We start from the raw sequence: 18771 nt of genomic DNA, 5'->3' as shown, positions 1-18771 counted from the left end.
GACTGATTAATCTGGCAAAAGAAATTTCAAGGCAGTCGAACGTTGGGGCAGTGGCATGGCTATTGTTGGGAGGTTTTAGCCAGATTTATATTGAGAATCAAGAACAAAGAGCCCAGCAGGATGATTTAAAATGTTGTGAGTTTGGCCAGAGGGGAAGCTCCAGTAAAGCTGTGGTCTGCCGCCCTGAGATGCAGCCCTCTGCCACGTGCCACTCTGCCTTATAATCTGCCAAGTACGGATTGAACTGCAAGTGAAATAAACTCCACAAACTGTAAGCAAAATAAACCTTTCCTTCCTTAATTTTGGGCATCAGATATTTTGTCCCAGCAATGAGAGAAAAGTAACCAAGACACAGGGGCTGCTATATTATCCAAGTACTAGAGAAGTGTGGTACTGTTCTCTTTGTAGCAGAAGACTACGGCTTCATCATACGAAACCTTGGCCCAAATTCAGCCCATGATGTTATTCAGCCCGTGGTGTGTGGCACTGGAGAATCTGAGCCTCACTGTCCTCATCGATAAAACACCAGAGTTATTTTTTTTTAAAGTACTATATGGTTATAAGATTTGGAAAATTAAAAAGAAATGCAGCTAATGCATTATCAGAATACTGTAACTGTTAATGTAATGCTCAATCTGATTTTTGGTATGCATGTATTTTTTAGAAAACTAATGTTATGCTGTTTACATCATTTTCAGACTTACTCTTTGCATGAGTATTTTCCATATCATTTAATATCTTAAAACATATGTTTTAATATTGCCTAAACAAGCACCCATTTGTACAATAGAATATTAACTATGTGCCACTGGACATACTTGTTGATTCCAATTATCTTTCTATTGTTGAAACTAATAGAAAAATTCTATTTACATAAAACTGTCTGAATTGGCTTTGATCCGGAAATGTATTATATAGGGAGAATGTTGACGAAAACAATATACACCAATATTCTTGATTTGCCCCACAAGTCCTTCTGAAAAAGTCTTTAAGAAGCTTCTTTTGGGAGGAAAGTGTGTGTTCCCCTTGAAATTTCACTCTCACCATAAATTAGTGCTTTTTTTAAGGTAGAGGTAATTAAAATTTAACTTTAGGAAAAAGTTAAGATACCTGGAAATCTATTTCAACTAAGTAAAAGAATGCCAAGTGCATTGTGAAAAAAAAAGTGCCAGATATTAAGGTCTATTTCAAAATATTCAGCGTATTGAAATGCCAGATAATGAGTGTGTTACTGTGAGACAGTGCAGGCCAAATGGGAGTCTCAATCTAAATGCTCGCACTTGAACACTCAGAAACTAACAGAGGGAAGACAAGTATATAGGTTTTTGAACTTTTCTTTTCTTTGCAATTGCGGTGACCAGACGCAGGGCCTCTCACATGCTAGGCAAGCACTTTCCCACTGAGTAACTTTCCCCACTCCCCTTGTCTCAGCCTAGAAACATGTAGATAAATTGAACAATTCACATTATAGTTTTAGGGAACTAGCTATGAAGACAGATAATAAGAACTACATTGGAAAATTAAAACTAGGTTTAAAGAAGACAGCAATAAAAATAGGCTAGAACCAATTACTTGGTGAATAACATTTTTAAAAAGACATTGAGTGAAAGTGCTAATGCTTAATTTTGGTTTTATTTCTTCTTCATACAGGAAAAAGTCTGTACTGTAAGGGAGAAAGGCATTAGCAGGAAGCTCAAGCTCAAGCTGGATGGAGTGAAGTGATAACTAAGAGGAGAAAATCCACATTGCAAGATGTCGTAGGGCAGTGTCATTAATCTGACAAGCAGTATTCATGAACAAGGATATAGTTCAGATTTCTTATCCATAGCAACAAGATGCAAGATAGAAGCAGTAAGTTTCCTCAGAGAATGATAGAGCTCTTAGCCGTATTTCAGATTCAACTGTGAAGGTTTTAAATATATAGCTGCACAGGCTCCATTCAAACACCATAAATTAGAATGTCCTTGCTGTGGGGGATGGGCGCTCATACAGCACCAGCGCAATGTCTGTAGGGTGAACCAGGATGAAGGCCAGCGTCCAGTATCGCTCACATCAAGGCTACGGCTGATAAAGAGGACCAAGTGTTAGCGTGCGTACTGGAAGTCTTACATCTCAGTTAATTACACTGACTTTACAGCAAGAAGCTATAAAATTGGATGGCACGTAAGTATAAGCAAATACATGTATTTCTGAACATACACTGAGTAATTACGTTCTCTTAAGACTCATAATCTCAATGAATTTCTCAAACTGAAAGAACCTTCTCTCTATTTCTGTAGACTTAATTGATGTCAGGCGTAACTGCCCTCCTTCGTTTGTCTCCATTTTTCTTAAAATCGGTCTCTAATCAAGATGTAACTTCCAACCAGATCTTTCAGGATTTTTCACGACTATTTTAAGCTTTCAGTCAGTAGAGTTTCTGCAAAGAACAAAGAACTATATTCTAACTCCATGTGTGTATTCTCTTTTTAATCAGGAGTGCTAGAAGTGAGATGGGGGTCAGGGTGAAGCAGGCCACTTTGCTCCGTTTTGGTCTGACCTCACCAACAAGGGAGTACGGAGGATGTGATCCTACCTGTCTTCAAGAAAGACAGGCCTAAGTCCAATACTTAGATTCACTAATTTAAGGTGAACCTTTTAATTATTAGATCAATAATAAAAAGCGTGGCTTAGTGGAAAAGCTGAGCACCTCCCCCATTTTAAGGTATTTTTGTGTTCTTTTTAACAATCTGTAAATTTTTTGAATTACCAAGTTATGCAAATTGTCACCAAAAATCAAAATTATAAATAACTGATATCTGTTGTTTCCTAAGACTAAAATGAGAATTTTATTTTTACTGATAAGTCAAAGCTAAGTTTCCAGTACAGATTTCCTTTGTGATATAGCTTTGTACAGAATTTTAGCTAGTCCCCGAGCCAATTTATTTTAAATGGTGGATTTTCTTATCTTCCCAACTCATTTTACTCCGGAAAAACTGGCTTCATTTCTGATACCTCTGAGTTCTCCAAACAATATCACAAATTAGCTAACTCTTCAAGTATAAATCACATGGAGATTACACGAACTCAAGGGTAATTTGACACACAGTCATAAGATGTGTTTTTATTTAGTCTCATTTATTTCCCTTTGTTCTTCCCTTACTTTGAATTTTAGCCACTATACAACCAGATATTAAATACTTTAATCCATTTCATTATCTAATGTCCATTTATATTTTGGTAAGATTTTTAGAGAGATAGGTGCAGTAAAAGCCCAAAGAATTGCCCTAAGTGTCCTTCAGGACAAAGGGCCGTCGTTCCTCCCCAGTCTCTGCCAGGGGTGTGCGCAGTGCTCTTGAATACACCGAGGAAGCTCTTATGAAGCCATTAGTTACCTACTGAAAGCCGTTTAATTGCTTTTGGATAAGCATTCAGCTCCCTAATTCCCATTTCAGAAAGTACATTTCAGGAGGCAAGTTTAGGTTTTATTATTTTGGAATTACATGTCAGACTGTAGTTGAAATGTTAACCACCTTAGTAAAAGAATCCTCCAACATCTCTCTATGACTTCTTACTTGAATAATTCCTAGTTTTCATCAATCTGGATTTAATTCAGATGAAAGATAAAGGTAGTATTTGTATCATATCAACTTTTACATATACTATCATATATAAGTTTTCTGTTCAAGTAGTTTTAAGAGAAGAGTTAATTGAAATTTTTTTAAATGCCTTTTAAGCACCTATGTTCCAGGTGCAGCAGAAGAGGGAGGATTGAAATAGAAGTAAACAAGCAATTAAAATATCCACTGAAGGATATTATAGATGTGTCTAAATCCAGGGAGCCGCTAATGGCAGCAGAGCTTAGAAGCAACAAAGGAAAGAGGTAAAATGAAAGAATTGCATGCACAAGCTGCCATTACGAACAGGAATCACTCCAGCTTGATTGGGGGGCAAGTCTGTACAACTGAATAAGCAAGAACTATTTACTAATGTGGGGCACTGTCTCAAGACTCAGGATGCCCTCCCAAGTAAGAACCCCACAGAAATTCACAGCGGGAGTAATTCCTAGAAACCTGGCAAATTCACCACAAAATAGAAATATCCAGGTGTTGGTGACCACTACAAAGTGGCTCTGAGCAGGATTTAATATTAACCAATTGCTTTTCCATGTTTACTGGTGAGTTGTCTGGAGCTTAGGCACCTTCTCTGAAGATAGGCGGTGGACTCGGTAAGTAAACCTCTGTGAGTTCCCTCTGTGAAGCTGTGACACCTCAAAGGACAAGATAAGGCCGCAGCTGAGGATGTCTGGCTCCAACCCAATTAACTTGAAGGAGACTGAGGCTGCAGGCATCTCCCTCCTACTGTGAAGGCCTTCCTGGAGATAACACTCTTCTACTAAATTAACATAATGTATTACTTGGAAAAGTCCTGCCCAGATTCCCACATTTTCTTGAGAATCCCCCTCCTTTGTTTGTAAACCAAATAAATATGGGCTGCCCAGAGAAGGCTTTGGCTAAACTCAGAGAATATCAAAGCTGTAAGAGAGTTAGTCCCTGCTGGAGCCCTGAAATCACTGTCATTGTCTCATTTATTTAAGCCTTCACCATCCACTCGCTTGGGAGATTGGGAGATTGCGGGCCTGATCAGCCTGCAATAACTAATGGTTATTTAATCCAATATCCAAGGTTCTATCAGAAAGTACATAAAAAAGAGCTAAGAGGATGAGGAATATATGGAATGAATATATGACCCAAGGGCAGAGGACACAACAGAAGATTATGTTCCTCAGAAACGCCCAGAAAGCAGCCCTTCTCTAAGACCATGAAGAATGTGCTAGTAGTAGGAGAATCGGCACACCTCAGAATTTCTATGATGGCTCCCTCTACAGGTCAGGCACAGTGATACTAAAAGTAGTCACACAGCTAGGCTAATCAACATGCATGAAGGTGGAGGGGTCATATGGCAGTAGGTATCCTTTAGATCCAGGGACTGTAATTACCAAACTGACTGGCAAGGCTGCTTGACCTACAGGGAGCTGTAGAGATGGATAATAGAGCATGGTGTCTGTCTGTAGGATGAAAAGAGATGAACAGCTAACAGGGTGATACTTGACCCTACCACCAAATCAAGACAAGAACGGAAGAGTAGGGCACTACGATCAGTTTCCCAACAAAGTCATGACCACTTACGCAGGTCCCAGACCACAACAGCGTTCACATCTGTGAACCAGTATTCACATCTGTGACTAAAGAAGGGTTGGGGTCTGGAAAGAAGGATCCTGCCTTACCACGGCTACTTTCGCCACACAGTCCGTTTATGCCTGATGAGCACTGATACACTGGATTGGTAGAATAATCTCTATGCTATGTCCCCAGCCTGTAGACTAAGAGCTCTTATACTGTAAACAGCCAAATGGCAATTCTGAAACGGCTGTTTAAGACTGTAAATAAAAAAAATACAGTATCCTATAGAGGGATGTAGCAAAAATATGTGTCAATGTTAAATATCTGGCAGCATGCAGAAATCATAGTTCCAATCACATCTCCATTTAATTTGCTCCCCTACTTCTTTTAAACACCAGACAGATGCTGGAGAATGATGGTAGACTGTCGTGAAGTCAACAGAGAAGCATCCCAGATTTCAGCTACTGTGCTAGACATGGTATTGTTCATAGAATAGATTAAACTGGTTGAGATACAAAATATCCAGCCTCGATCTAGTACAGTAAATGAATTCTACTCAATTTCAATCAGACAAGAGGATTGGAAACAATTTGCATCTGTATAGGTAGAAAATAACAGTGATTTAAGTTTTACTTGAGTGTTATGGTAACTGTTCGGCTCTCTATCATAACACAGCCCAAAAATTCTGGACCTCCAGGACATCCCAGAAAATATATCAATCCACTACATCCATGACTTAATGCTGACTGAGTGGCAACAGGAAGTGATTAGTATTCTGGTGGTCTTCCCATGATTCCTAGGGGGTGAGAGGTCAACCCTACAAAACTTCAGGTGCTGGTCACTGCAGTGAAGTTTGGAGGATGCAGTGATAGGCACACACTGAGACAACCTCTCCAAGGTAAAAGACTCATTTCTATTGCCTCCCCTACACAAAGGTGGAAACACTGCTTTTGGAAGCCCCCTTTGGCTTCTGGAGGAAACATTCTGACTATATTGACCTGGTGTACACACAGGATGAAACAGAAAGCTGCCAGCTTTACAAGGGGGTCCCCAGCCACCCACCCTCTTTCCCAGTGTTCTGCACTTGAATCAGTCTTGCATCAGCCTGTCTCCTGCATCACTGTGTCAGTCTGGTGAAGAATCTGACCAGATTCAGAGTCAGACCAGGATCTGTCTGCTGTCCCAGTCTTTGCCAACTTCTTTCTCATTTTCTATCCCAGACGCACAACCTAATAAAACTCTTTCATATCTAATCCTATTTTAGCTTCTGCTTCTTAGAAGACCCAGACTAACATAAACAGAAAAATATCACTGAAAAAAACACAGAATCACTGCTTGTTTTTTAAAAAGGCTATAGAGTAGGGGAAAAAAAGGAAGACGAGAATTTACAAAATGAAGAAAGGATTCACCAGGGAAAGTAAAATGATGACAGAGTATATGTTGCAACTCCTAACATTAAATTCTCTCCCATCTCAACTGGGGGAAAACCAGATCCCTTGTCTGGTGTGAGAAAGTTACTCATAGTTGCCAATAATGTGACTTTAGCTATGTTGGCTATAGAGTCAGAAAATTTCACAAAAGATACAGAATCCAATTGGCCACCATTAATGTACTACTAAGAACTGTGACTCAGTAGGACAGGAAAACTGTTAAATAAATATTGCAACCAGATAGCGAAGGGCTAGTGAAAGAGGCTAGTTGCTACCCAAGGTGAGTGTTGCAATCTTTTTTGGTAATGATCATTAATTTATTAACTTATACTTAGAAAGTGACAGGTTTCTACATTTCTATTATGTTGGGTTCCATCATAAAATGTAAATATAAAATTAATTTTTTAAATGTAGTATATAGAACACAAAATGTATTTGTAGCAAACCCTAGGAAATTCTTTGTTATAAATTACTGAAAATTGATAAAGAAATCCCCCCTAACTTACATTTTGCTTAAAGTAATAACTTTATATCATAAAATAAGTTTCAAGTATGAAAAGTGCATTATTGCACATAATAATCCTTTGCAAGTCCAAATTTTAAAATTTGTAATAAAACTGCAAAGTTTTAAAAAACACTAAAACCATCAGTGCCATCTATTGCAGAAGTCCAACATCCTAAAATGTTGCTTAACAAATTGTAGAGAAACATGTCGGGAAACATGTAACTGAAAGGAAACTACTTGTGTTTTTACCACTTTACATGATTATCATCTTTAGTATTTTCTCTTTCCAAATAGAAATTCATACCCTCTATAATGTTACTCTTGAGTCAGCCAGCCTGTGAAGGTGCCACTCACATTTTTCCAAAATCTTCATGTGCTCTCTTCAAACTGCCTGTGGTACCAGAATGAACAGGCAGGACCTTTCTATTTGGAGTGGTGGCATCTGTATCGCTAATTTTGCAAGGTAGATGACTTCATATTCTAAGAGCTGATGGACAAATCCAGCATTAGGATTAATACAAAATCTTCTTTCTTGCATGTAAACAACTGCATCTCTGTACTTCTTCTCAAATGCTTCCTTCCATAATGCATGCAATAACAAAGGCAGTACTTCTAAAGATCCCTGCATTTCCATGGACAGGAACTTTTCCTCCAGTTTGTAAGCTCCCATCCATAAATTCCTTAGCCATAGGGGGAAAAATATTATATTTCCCTTTGGATTATCTACAATATCCAAATCTAAATATCTAAATAATCATTGAAAATTTGCTTTAATCAAGTTTGCTTCAATATTTTGTCATATGCAAATTATATGAGCTAATCTATATTTCTGTAGTATAGGTAGCTTGCTTCTCATAGCAGAAGAATAATGGCCTAAGAACAATCCACATAAAATTTCCTGCATCATTGGTAGCATAGGGTAGGACCACTCCTGGGAGTCATCCTTGTACTATGGGAGTGAGGGGAACACCAGCTGCGCGTCCTCCCTGGCCCCACCACGGTAGAGAAAGGAAAGAGGTGGAGGGCTCCCAACTAGCACTCATGGGGCAGAGCATCCAGCTGCTTGGTGGCAACCGGAAGAGGAGGGCTGCTGCCCCCTTACACCCAGTGTTGCTATCTTAAAATACAGGGAAGTAATTTAACAAATTTCAAGTAATCTGAGGGTTAAACTGCAACCTATTTGAAACCGGTCTAGTCTGAAATCTATGGTTTTAATATTCTTTTTATCATGAAAGACTCAGCATATTTCTCTCTTGTTCAGAAGTATTATTTGGCCATCTATGGCCCTATTTTAAGTCTTGATTCTGCAGAGGGATCTCTAGGCTATCTCTAGGCTTGAGTTTGTTGGACAGTTCTTTTATCCTAGTCATTATTTATTGATATCATAACCTCGACTCATTTGAGGTGATTAAGCAATTTTCTTCATAGAAGCAGACATGCCAGGAGATTAGTGAAATTTGTGCTTCAGGAAAACTCACTTGCATGACCCCTTCTAAGGCCCTGCAACTGCATTTGAATTCCAAAATCTTGTATTTCTTCTTAGGAAAAGTGACCCCCACTAACTGTGTATGATTCAGGCCTCACAAAGCCTGAACCTGTCTCTGGAGTTTGTATACTAAGCTAAGAAATTTTGATGTTGTCCTGAATACAATAACTATGTAGGGATGTCGGGCAGGATATTAGCATGTCCTTATTTGCATTTTTAGAAAGCTTACTTTGGAAACAGTGTGGACAAAAGACTGAAAGAAGATCAGATCTGGAGGAAAAACTATAAGGAAGCCATCATTGTGTTTCCAGGAAGAATAAAAATCTTTTGCTTTCTATTTTACAAAAGGAGCTAGTGTTTCCTTTAAAAGAGCAAGATCCTCTGAGGCATTTCTAATTTTACTTTTAAAAGCTCTCCTCCCCCATTCTATTTCAGAAGTATTATTCTTCCAAGAAGCTGAGCAGATTAAAAAATTCCACAGTGTAATATAGTCTGTCCTTGCCTTTCAAAAGTAAAATATGAAGTTTTCATATGCAAGAGCACTAACTTACTATCACAGGGAAAATAATAAGCACTTCTGTTTTATAATTAATTGTCAGTTTAAAAATAAAAATAGGAGATTTAAGTTATTTTTTCACCCAATAAGAGACTAAGATAGTTATTATATGCTATCTCTCTGGATAGTAAACTCAATACTGTTTTTTAAGCTACACTGAGTATATGTTTTAATATTCCATAAACTAAGAATTCTGCCAGATGAATACGTGTATAATTATAAAGAAAATTATGAGAATTGAAAAAGTTGGTTGTTTTACTTGTGATTTAATCTTATTTATTTATTGTCTCTTTTTGTTTTTACCTTTTAGATTAATGTGTATCAGTAATACGGATAAATGAGATTTGTTTTGGTATACTGTTACATGCATAGGACATGCTTTGATTACTTTTTTCCATTACCCACTTCTCTCCCTGTACCTCTAATCCTCTTCATATATAATGAATTCTCATAACGCAGTAAGAAAAAGATAAATTACATCTTCTTAAAAATCAGTAAAATAGTTTAGTAAACATTCTTCAAAATCTTATTTTAAAGCCACAACAAAAACATTTTTACAGGAATGAGATAAGCCAGGAGAGCCACTGCCATCAGTTTGAAGTTTAAAGTCTGGAAATAGACACAACAAGCATAAACACTTCGCACTGATAGAAAAAAAAAAAAACGGGCTGGCAGATGGCTAGCTATTTTTTCACAATTATGGAGTTAAGGGGAAACCATCCATCTCTAGCCTATGGACAGACTGTGGGGAAGATTTCCTCTTCTTCCTGGGTGCTTACAAAACCGCACAGTCTATGTACAATTAATTGTCCACTTCTCCTCAGAAAATTACTTTGCCTCAAGGTGCCGGGGAGAAAAAAATTCTTAGGTAGAGGTTATGAATACTCCTCTGAAGTCTGTTGTTACAATTTTTTTTTTTAAATTGCATACTGGGTATGTATATCAAACAAAAGATCTAGAGAAAAATGACAAGTGGTTAGGAACTTTTAGTTCATGGTTTTGATTGAGGACTATTTTGCAGAGTTCAAATGAGCAACCAAATTCTGCAGCAGGCCCTGTCATTTGTAGAGTTGGGAAATATCTGAGTAGATACGGAAGACCCCTTAGTAAAATTCCTAGGCAGAGAGGCAACTCCTGCCCTGCACATGTAAGCCGAAAAGGTAGAAGGCATTGCCCCCACACTGGACACATGGATGGGAGCCATCATTTTGCTGGGAAGTTCCTTTCTCCAGGCCAGCGAGCTGTCTCCAGTACATGGCTTCTCCTACTAGTTTCCCCTCCCTAATTCCTTCTGATCTTTTGGGTCCTAGGAGGCAGATAGTGTGCCTGAGAAAAATAGTATCAAGAATATGGGGTACAATGGAAGAGCAGTCAACTGTTGTGGGGACAGGTGGGAGAAAAGGAGGTCTGGAGAACCTTTGTTCAAAGCTCACTCTACTTGTCTACTATCATCGTCATCACCAGCTGCGTGTGTGTACGTTAGAGCAAAAGCTATTTGGGCAGAGGTGAGGTTCATGAATCTTTCTTTTCTCTGGTACCGGGAACCGAACTCACGACCTTGCACTTGCTAGGCAGGCGCTTTGCCGCTGAGCTAAATCCCCAGCCCCTAGGTTCATGAATCTTTGTATTAAACGAGCCTGTGCCTACAGTGTTTAACAGATCATTTCCTGCAAATGTTTGTCGTGAAAAAAGAAAACTATTCTCTGCCAGTGTTAAGGAGCAAAACAGTGATTCTTAGACCTATTCATTTTGGGCTTTCACAACCATATCTTCAAAATAGAAAATAAAACATTTTCTTATCAACTTTTGCTATAGCACCTATAATCCCAGCACTGGGGAGGTTGAGGCAGGAGGAGTTGGCTCTCTGTGAGGTCAAGGCCAGTCGGGGCTACGTAGTAAGTTCAAGCCCAACCCAAACTACATAGACTTTTGCTCAAAAAAAAAAAATTTTTTTTAAAACAAAACAACAAAAATTTCACTACATGTAAAAGCAGAATGGATTGCATTTTCAATTCACGAAGCAAAATAGGAGTATGGAGTAAGCTTCTCCACTAAAAAGTAGGAAATAAGATGAAGGCATTTGGATTAACATGTTATTGCCATCTGATGGTTTGGGCAACAGGTTCCAAAACCTCAAGACAAGGTGTCAGCATCTATTTGTGAAACAGGCAATCAGAAAGTCTGGCGTACTGAGCAGTAAGCTGTAGAGTTCTACCATGAAGGCATGTGATAATTTCACCAGAGATAGCAGCGAGCAGATTTTGTTTTTATTGATCTCCAGGGAGTCTCATTAAGACAGCTTTCTTCTATGACATTCATTGTTTACTCTGACTTAAATTTAACTTTTCCTTAGGGGCAAAATGCTGTGTCAGATTGTACAATAAACTGAACCTCTTTAAGTCTAGCCCTTCCAAAATTAGCCAGTGTCTATTTAACCTTCAAAACTCTGACAAACCAGATCATCCCTTCTTGTTAGCACCCACGTGTCAAATCGAAGTGTTACCAGTCTATAGGATGGAATAAAAGCTTTATCAGAAAATCAGACCTAATGTTTCAATATGTGTACAGATTTATATGCTATTTTCCCAGTTTCTACCAGTTCACATAGTTTATACCTGTAGCAGCTTTACTTTTTTAAAAAATTTAAGTCTAGCTACTTTGGTACATATCCCAAATAAAGACATTCAAAATGGCTGCAACTATGTCAGTTACTGTAATGAAAGTTGCTGATGCCTGTCCAGCTCCCTCTTTCCCTAGGCTGAGGTACCATCTTCTAGTTGTCATGAGTATTATATGTTCAGTGTTCACAACTGCATCCTTCTTCAGAACGTTCTCCTTGGCCACCGGCAGCCACCTCACCCACAGATGTCTAGAGAAGCTCATAAGGGCTGGGGATTTAGCTCAGCAGCACAACACTTACCTAGCAAGCGCAAGGTCGCCGTGAGTTCGGTTCCCAGTACCAGAAAAAAAAAAACCCCGAGAAGTTCATAGATTCCAGCATCTTAGACAAGGACATGAAAGCCAGCCTTCTTGCCCCCATCTTTGCACTGCCATTCATGTTGTGGGAAACACCGCATGGTGCCAGTTACTTAGTTCTGTAACTAGAATTCTCCCCATTGTAATCGCCACGTATCTCACTTTAGGGCCATCTTTCACTTATTTAAAATGTCTTCGAAACTCATTTTTATTTTTCTATAATCCTTTTGCTACGTTTCTGCCAGAAGTTTAAAATGTAAATTGAGGATCGTCCTCCTTATCCCCACCTCCCCAACACGCACACCTACTTGAATCCTTATATAACCATCCCTACAGTCACACATGTGCTTGATTTTCTCCCGAGAAAATCAGAGCACGAAGCAAATCAAAGCTCTGGAATATGTGTATTATAGAAGGACAGTGTTTATCTACCCTGAGAGCCATAGTTAACTGGTATAGTTCACTATAACCCCTCTGGGGCTAGAAGATGTCAATTAGTAGAAAACAATAGGAAAATGAAGTAAACTCAGAGGAAGAGGTTACAAAATTACTTCCTTTTCTAAAGTAGAGAATAGTTATAGCACCTTAGGAGCCAGTGTGTCCCATGGGTGTTTTAGGCAAGAATCTCTTCTACATCTGACCAGGAAGGTCTTGATGTATTCATAGTCTCAGGTTGAAATGATGAATGTTTCCCAGATTGAGTATATATTACTTTTTTTAAAAGTTATGATACTAAATAAAATCATGATGAAAGTGAGTTCCACAGTAGTAAGAATTACATTAAAGAAAAATTTGTGCATATTTGATGTTTAAACATCTAATGTTTGAAGATTTGGCCTACTACAGTGTTATGGTTTGAATCTGTGTGTCCCCCCAAAGCCTCAAGCGGCCATGGGGCAGGCTTTTAGAGTTATATGGGTTTGAGAGCTGTACCCGCCCTGGGGTAGATAGTTTGCATATGTAAGGGAGAGGAAGAGAGTGCTTGAGGCCATTCCTCCCCCATTCCGACCTGGTGTGTGGTTGTTGCTTTTGTTGTGTTCTGCTGCCATGAGCCATAGCCCTCTGCCGCCCTGAGCTGTAGCCCTCTGCCATGTGCCACTCTGCCTTATAATCTGCCAAGTATGGACTGAAACCTCCAGGAACTGTAAGCGAAACAAACCTTTCCTTCCTTAATTTTGGGCGTCAGGTATCTTGTCCCAGCAACGAGAGAAAAGTAACCAAGACATACAGGAAAAGGTTGACTGTGCTTCCAGTTTATAATGTATAATTATCTTAATCTGTTCTGTGCAGCCCTAACAGAATCCCCAAACTGGGTAATGTATAGTAAACTGAGATTTATTTTTTATGCTTCTGGAGGCTGAGAAGTCCAAGACTGAGGGACCAACATCTGGAAGGGTCTTCATGCTGCATAATCCCACGAGGCAGGTAGAGAGGAAAGAGCACACTCAAAACAAGAGACAGAACCATAAAAGACATTGCATAACTCATTCAAATGTTCAGTCTTACACTAGAATCTGTGTGTGTGAGTGGGTGTGTATGTGAGTGTGTGTGTGTGTGTGTGTGTGTGTGTGTGTATTGGAATACTTTATAGAACTTATTTCCCTCCTCATTTTAAAAAATATTTTTAATTTAGGAGATTTATCATTATCACCAATAATTTGTCAGATATCATTAAAACAAATACAGTGACTTTATGAGCAATATATAACCTCTATTGGAATTTAAATTGTAAAACCCCCCTTGTACTCAATAGACTATAACAAATTTACATGAAGGAATTGAGTAAAATTTTAATATCAAACTAAAAGACCAAAGCTTCTCCACCAGATATGGAAATACACATCTATAATTCCAGCTATTTGGGAAGCTGAAGAAGGAAGATTACAAGGTCACTGCCAGCATGGATAACTTAGTGAGACCCTGTCTGAGGATGGAACCCAGTGGCACATTGCTTGCACAGCGCGTGCATGTCCCTGGGTTCAATCACCAGTACCAAGGGAGGAAAAGTCTTGTCAACTTTGAACCTTAAATCATTCACAAATCAAATCTATTTAATGACTAAAATAGCCCCCAGTAAATTTTCTGTGTGGAAAAGTCACCCTTGAGCGCACCAGGATCTCACATTAACATGTAACACCAAGTTCAGACCTTTACAAATGGGAACACATGGCAAAACTGGGCTTCATTCCTGCATAGCAAGAATCTCCTCTCCTTAATGGTGCATTTTCTAGTTACCCATAGCACGTGCGCGCGCACGCACACACACACACACACACACACACACACACACATACACACACTTTTGAACCTGGTCCTTTTAAAGTCATTTGTAATTTAAACTCATGCAATCAAAATAGGAGCTCTCAATCAGAATTGCTTTTTCCCCCAATTCCTAGAGAGAGAATGCTATTGCCATCTAATAGGTAGAGGCCAGGGATAATGACAAACAGCTCACAATGCAATGATCAGCCTTCCCAGGCACACAGGACAAAGAATTCTTCAACCTAAAATGTCAGTGGTGCTGAGCCCAAGAAATCCTCACCTAGAAGACTGTTACATTCATCCACTGACAGTGCATGGGTCACAACTATCTTCTTTCTTCGCTGCTTACTATACACTCCTTCTTTGTACCTAAGTTCCTAAATCTTCATGAAGTTTATTATATCCTTTAAAAAGTTTGTTATTTCCTTTAAAATAAATCCTTCCTGAGGACTCCAAAGGAAGGAAGAGGAGACCTGGAAGAAAGCCGGTGATAAAAGGGGACTAAGGTGGGTGTATACAGTCGAAGTATGTAATACGTATAGAAACCCACTATTCTACTCAATTACTATGCACTCATAATTGTAATAAAAAAGAAACCCTTTCCTCTGGAGGTTAGAGATACTATAATTTGTTTTCTTCTACACATATTATAAATATTTCATAATTACATCTTCATTCCATCTGGAATTTATGTGATGGGAATCAAATGTAATTTCATTGCCATATGGATAGCACACAGCTTCAATACCACATAGTGAACAGTTAATCTTTTCCACTAATTGGTAATATCAACAGTGTATATTGAACATCCATATAAACGCTCATCTCTTTCCAGGTTATTTCCTATTTACAGTATTTCTGTGACATTATTAAAGCATATTTTCACTATAGATCTAGCTACGTGATATCATGATCCCTTCCTTATGTTTCATCAAAGTTTACTATTATGTATTAATTTTAGGATCAGCCCTCTTGGAATTTTAGTTGAAACTGTGCTGAGTTTATAAATTAAGCAAAGATATTGACCTTCTTATTCTAAACATTATATCTCCTTTTGGATTGTTCAATAATTTTCAGTGAGGATTAACAATTTCTTTCTAAAGATAAGGGTGGATTTATTCCTGGGCACTACATATTGGTATTTAGTTTATTGTTTGCTTTTTTTAATTAGTAACTTTTTCACTGATTTGGATGTGATATATGGCAAACTTGTTGAGCTGTTTTAACATCTCTAGGTATTCCTGGAATATTTTCTTTATCATGTCACCTATAATGGTTTATTCTTCTGCAATACGTACTTCTATTGTTTTGCCTCAGTGCACTGGCTTTATCTCTAGTATAATTTTATTTTTTTATTTTTTTTTTTTTTGGTTTTTTGTTTTTCTCCGGTACCGGGAACGGAACTCACGACCTTGCGCTTGCCAGGCAGGCGCTTTTGCCGCTGAGCTAAATCCCCAGCCCCTCTAGTATAATTTTAAAGGTAGATGTTTTCACTTTGCTTTGAAAGGGATCCCTCTAATGTTTCTCATTTGCTTTTTTCTTTGTAGAATTGTAGCAGGTCCTTTTTATTAGGTTGAAGGGGTTTGAATATGCCACCCAGAATATACTGTTGTGGCATATTGATTGCTTTGAGCTGATAGCACTTGAGAAATGGCAGATGCAGAAGGGACCCTCTCTGAACTTGCCCTTTCTGCCTAAGAAAGTTCATAAAATTTCCCATGAGAGAGATGTCTCCCTGCGCCAGGAAGAAAATAGCATTTTTCTCCAGGACACTAGGAGTTGATGCTGAAGTGAGTCTGTACAAGCCAACCTATTAAAATAGCCGTGTCTTCCATTAGTGTCAACCACACATTTCCTAGTCATTTTCCCACAATTTATCACGCTTAAAAGCTTAAACCTCTTTTCCTTTGTCTTGGTTTAAATCTGCTCTAAACATGTATTATTCTCTGTATTTATCAAATGATATGTAAGCTTTGCTGGGTTATTTTGTCTATGAAGTATCCTATTTACACATAAAATATTAAATAAAAGTTCCATGTTTTCTCCTATTAAACCTGGTCAATATAATTCGCAGACCCAGCCACAGAACTGAAGAGGTTAAAAAGGTTTTTTTCCTTATAGCTTCAAGGAAGTTCTCTTTAATTAGTTTTTTCCAGGTTTTTAACACCTAACATGGGTAGTGCATAGTTACTGCATAAAGCAGGTATCTTAGCCTATTTTTGGTGCTCTAGCAGATTACTCAAACCTGGGTAATTTATAAAGAAAAGCTTATTGGGGTTCTTGATTCTAGAGGCTGGGAAATCCAACAGCATGGCCCTGGCATCTGCCTGGGTTCTGGTGAGGGCTTCAGCCTACATCAAATCATGGCAGAAAGCAAGAAAGAGGACATATGTGGATAAGAGAAATACAAGCCAACTTTCCACTACAGCTAACCTATTCTTATAAGAAAACATCATTAATACATTCACAAGAGCTTTGCCCCATCACCCCCACACTCCCCCCAGGCCACATCTTCCAACATTCCCAAGCTTCAGCACGGGTTTTGGTGGGGACGAACTACATTCAGATGATGGCATCAGTTTATTCTTTAAACCTGCTCAATCTCTTCTTATATTTGGAGATACAGCTTCTAGAACGCCTTCCTCTAGCTCTGGATTTGCCCCCTTATTGCCTCAATATTGCTAAGCACCTTTCCAGGAAATCCATTTAGCCTAAATCAGCTTTGATTGAGATTCTGTTGAGTTTTCAGAGATTACCTTGTTCCCAGAAAGAGTCTTAAAAACTACCTTCAATCCTTTTGCAGGTGGTTTGCAAGAAATAAAAGTCAGATGCTCCACTAGGAAGTGTCATTACAGTATTGCCATGGATAAACTAAGACTCTTGCAGAAAATATGAACGTGCCTCAACATTCCACGTGCTTCGAGCTCTAGCTAACTCTTCAGTCAGTGAATGAATGAGCTACTTCTGCTTAAAAATACTATGGCAAATGTATTCCAAGGTGTCCAAGTGGCTGAGACCACTAGAGTGAGTTTGCAGTGTCACACATGAAGGAAACTATTTCCATTAAGAAAAAGACCTCTTGGTGTGTTACCAGCTGTTATGGCTTGTCTCCCCAAAGCCTCATAGGTGGGGCTTTGCAGAGGTGGCTGGGTCTAGAGTATGTGATGCTGGGATTGATGCATGGTGTGATGCTAGGACTAAGAATGCTGGGGTTAAGGGTGTATGATTACTAAATTAGTCCACTGATTGCCTTGGCACCTACCCTAAACTGGGTAGTCTGATAGAATATAGTAGGGGTAAAAAGAAGCTGCGATTGTCACTTTGTCATTCTCTTGCTTGCTTTGCTACCTTCTGTCCTTTACCAACTGTTTGTCCTCGGCAACACCTGCTTCAATGCCACCCTGCCTTGGAACCTGTCAACTGTGGACTGAAACCTCTACAAACGGTGAGCTAGATAAACCTTTCCCCCTTTCACTCTGAGTGTCGGGTATTTTGTCTCAGCAATGAGAAAAGAAACTACAAGACCATCTATTATGGATTAACAAAGAATCAGCAAAAATTATCCCAATGCCTTATAAAAATGAATGATATCTCAGTGTTCTTTTCCGGTATTTTTTTCCTGTGGGAAAACATACAGTGTTGAACAGTTGGCTTTTCTTTTCTTTCATTCTCTTTGTGCCAAAGTTACTGAGGACACTTTATTCCTTAGTGTTCTTTTTCTTCTTCACACTTAAAGCCAAAATTTCTTCATATTGCTTCTAAGTCAGGCCAAATCAGTACTGTACCTGGGAAGAAAATGGCTAGGTTCTGGGTGAAGTTTTATTTCCATGCAAGTCAAAATACATATATTGCTAGAAGGCTCCCTGTCAGTCAAAAAGCAATGTTTGACTATTTCTGACTGTGTGTTATATAACTTTCGGAAAATGTCAGAGCATCTTATGTGGGCTGCATGAACAACTACAATCCTTGGTGCAACCAATTCAACTCTTAATTGTAAGAGCTTCTGAGAGTATTTAAAAAGCCATGGATGGCTTAACAGATAGTCGCGTATCCAAAAATATATACCTAAATTTTCTTTTATTTTCAGTCTTAAAAAACTATATATCTGTCTTGCACTCTGCAAGTTGTAAAGGTATATTCTCTTGCCCACCACATGCAGTAGCTGGGTATATGTGTGTGCTAGGGGTAGGGGATACCACTGTTATAATAAGCCTAAGGAGCCGGGCATGGTGGCTCACAGCTGTAATCCCAGTATTTGGGAGGCTGAGGCAGGAAGATCTGGGAGTTCCAGGCCAGCCTGGGCTACAAAGTGAGTTCAAGGGCAGCCTGCAGTACAAAGTGAGACCCTGTCTCATAAAAGCCGAAGGAAAGACTCACTTGGCAGTAGAGCCCAT

The 18771-nt window shown here is 38.8% G+C and overlaps 1 pseudogene; it reads right to left on the bottom strand.

Moving 5' to 3' along the window:
• Positions 1–7423: 7423 nt before the first annotated feature.
• Positions 7424–18771, bottom strand: LOC102016499 (annotated as a pseudogene).

This window comes from Chinchilla lanigera, unplaced genomic scaffold (genome assembly GCF_000276665.1).
Source record: "Chinchilla lanigera isolate Chin_1 unplaced genomic scaffold, ChiLan1.0 scaffold00026, whole genome shotgun sequence".
Classification (NCBI taxonomy): Eukaryota; Metazoa; Chordata; class Mammalia; order Rodentia; family Chinchillidae; genus Chinchilla; species Chinchilla lanigera.
The sequence above is the reverse complement of the archived record's forward strand: the minus strand, read 5'-3'. Positions and strand labels throughout refer to the sequence as shown.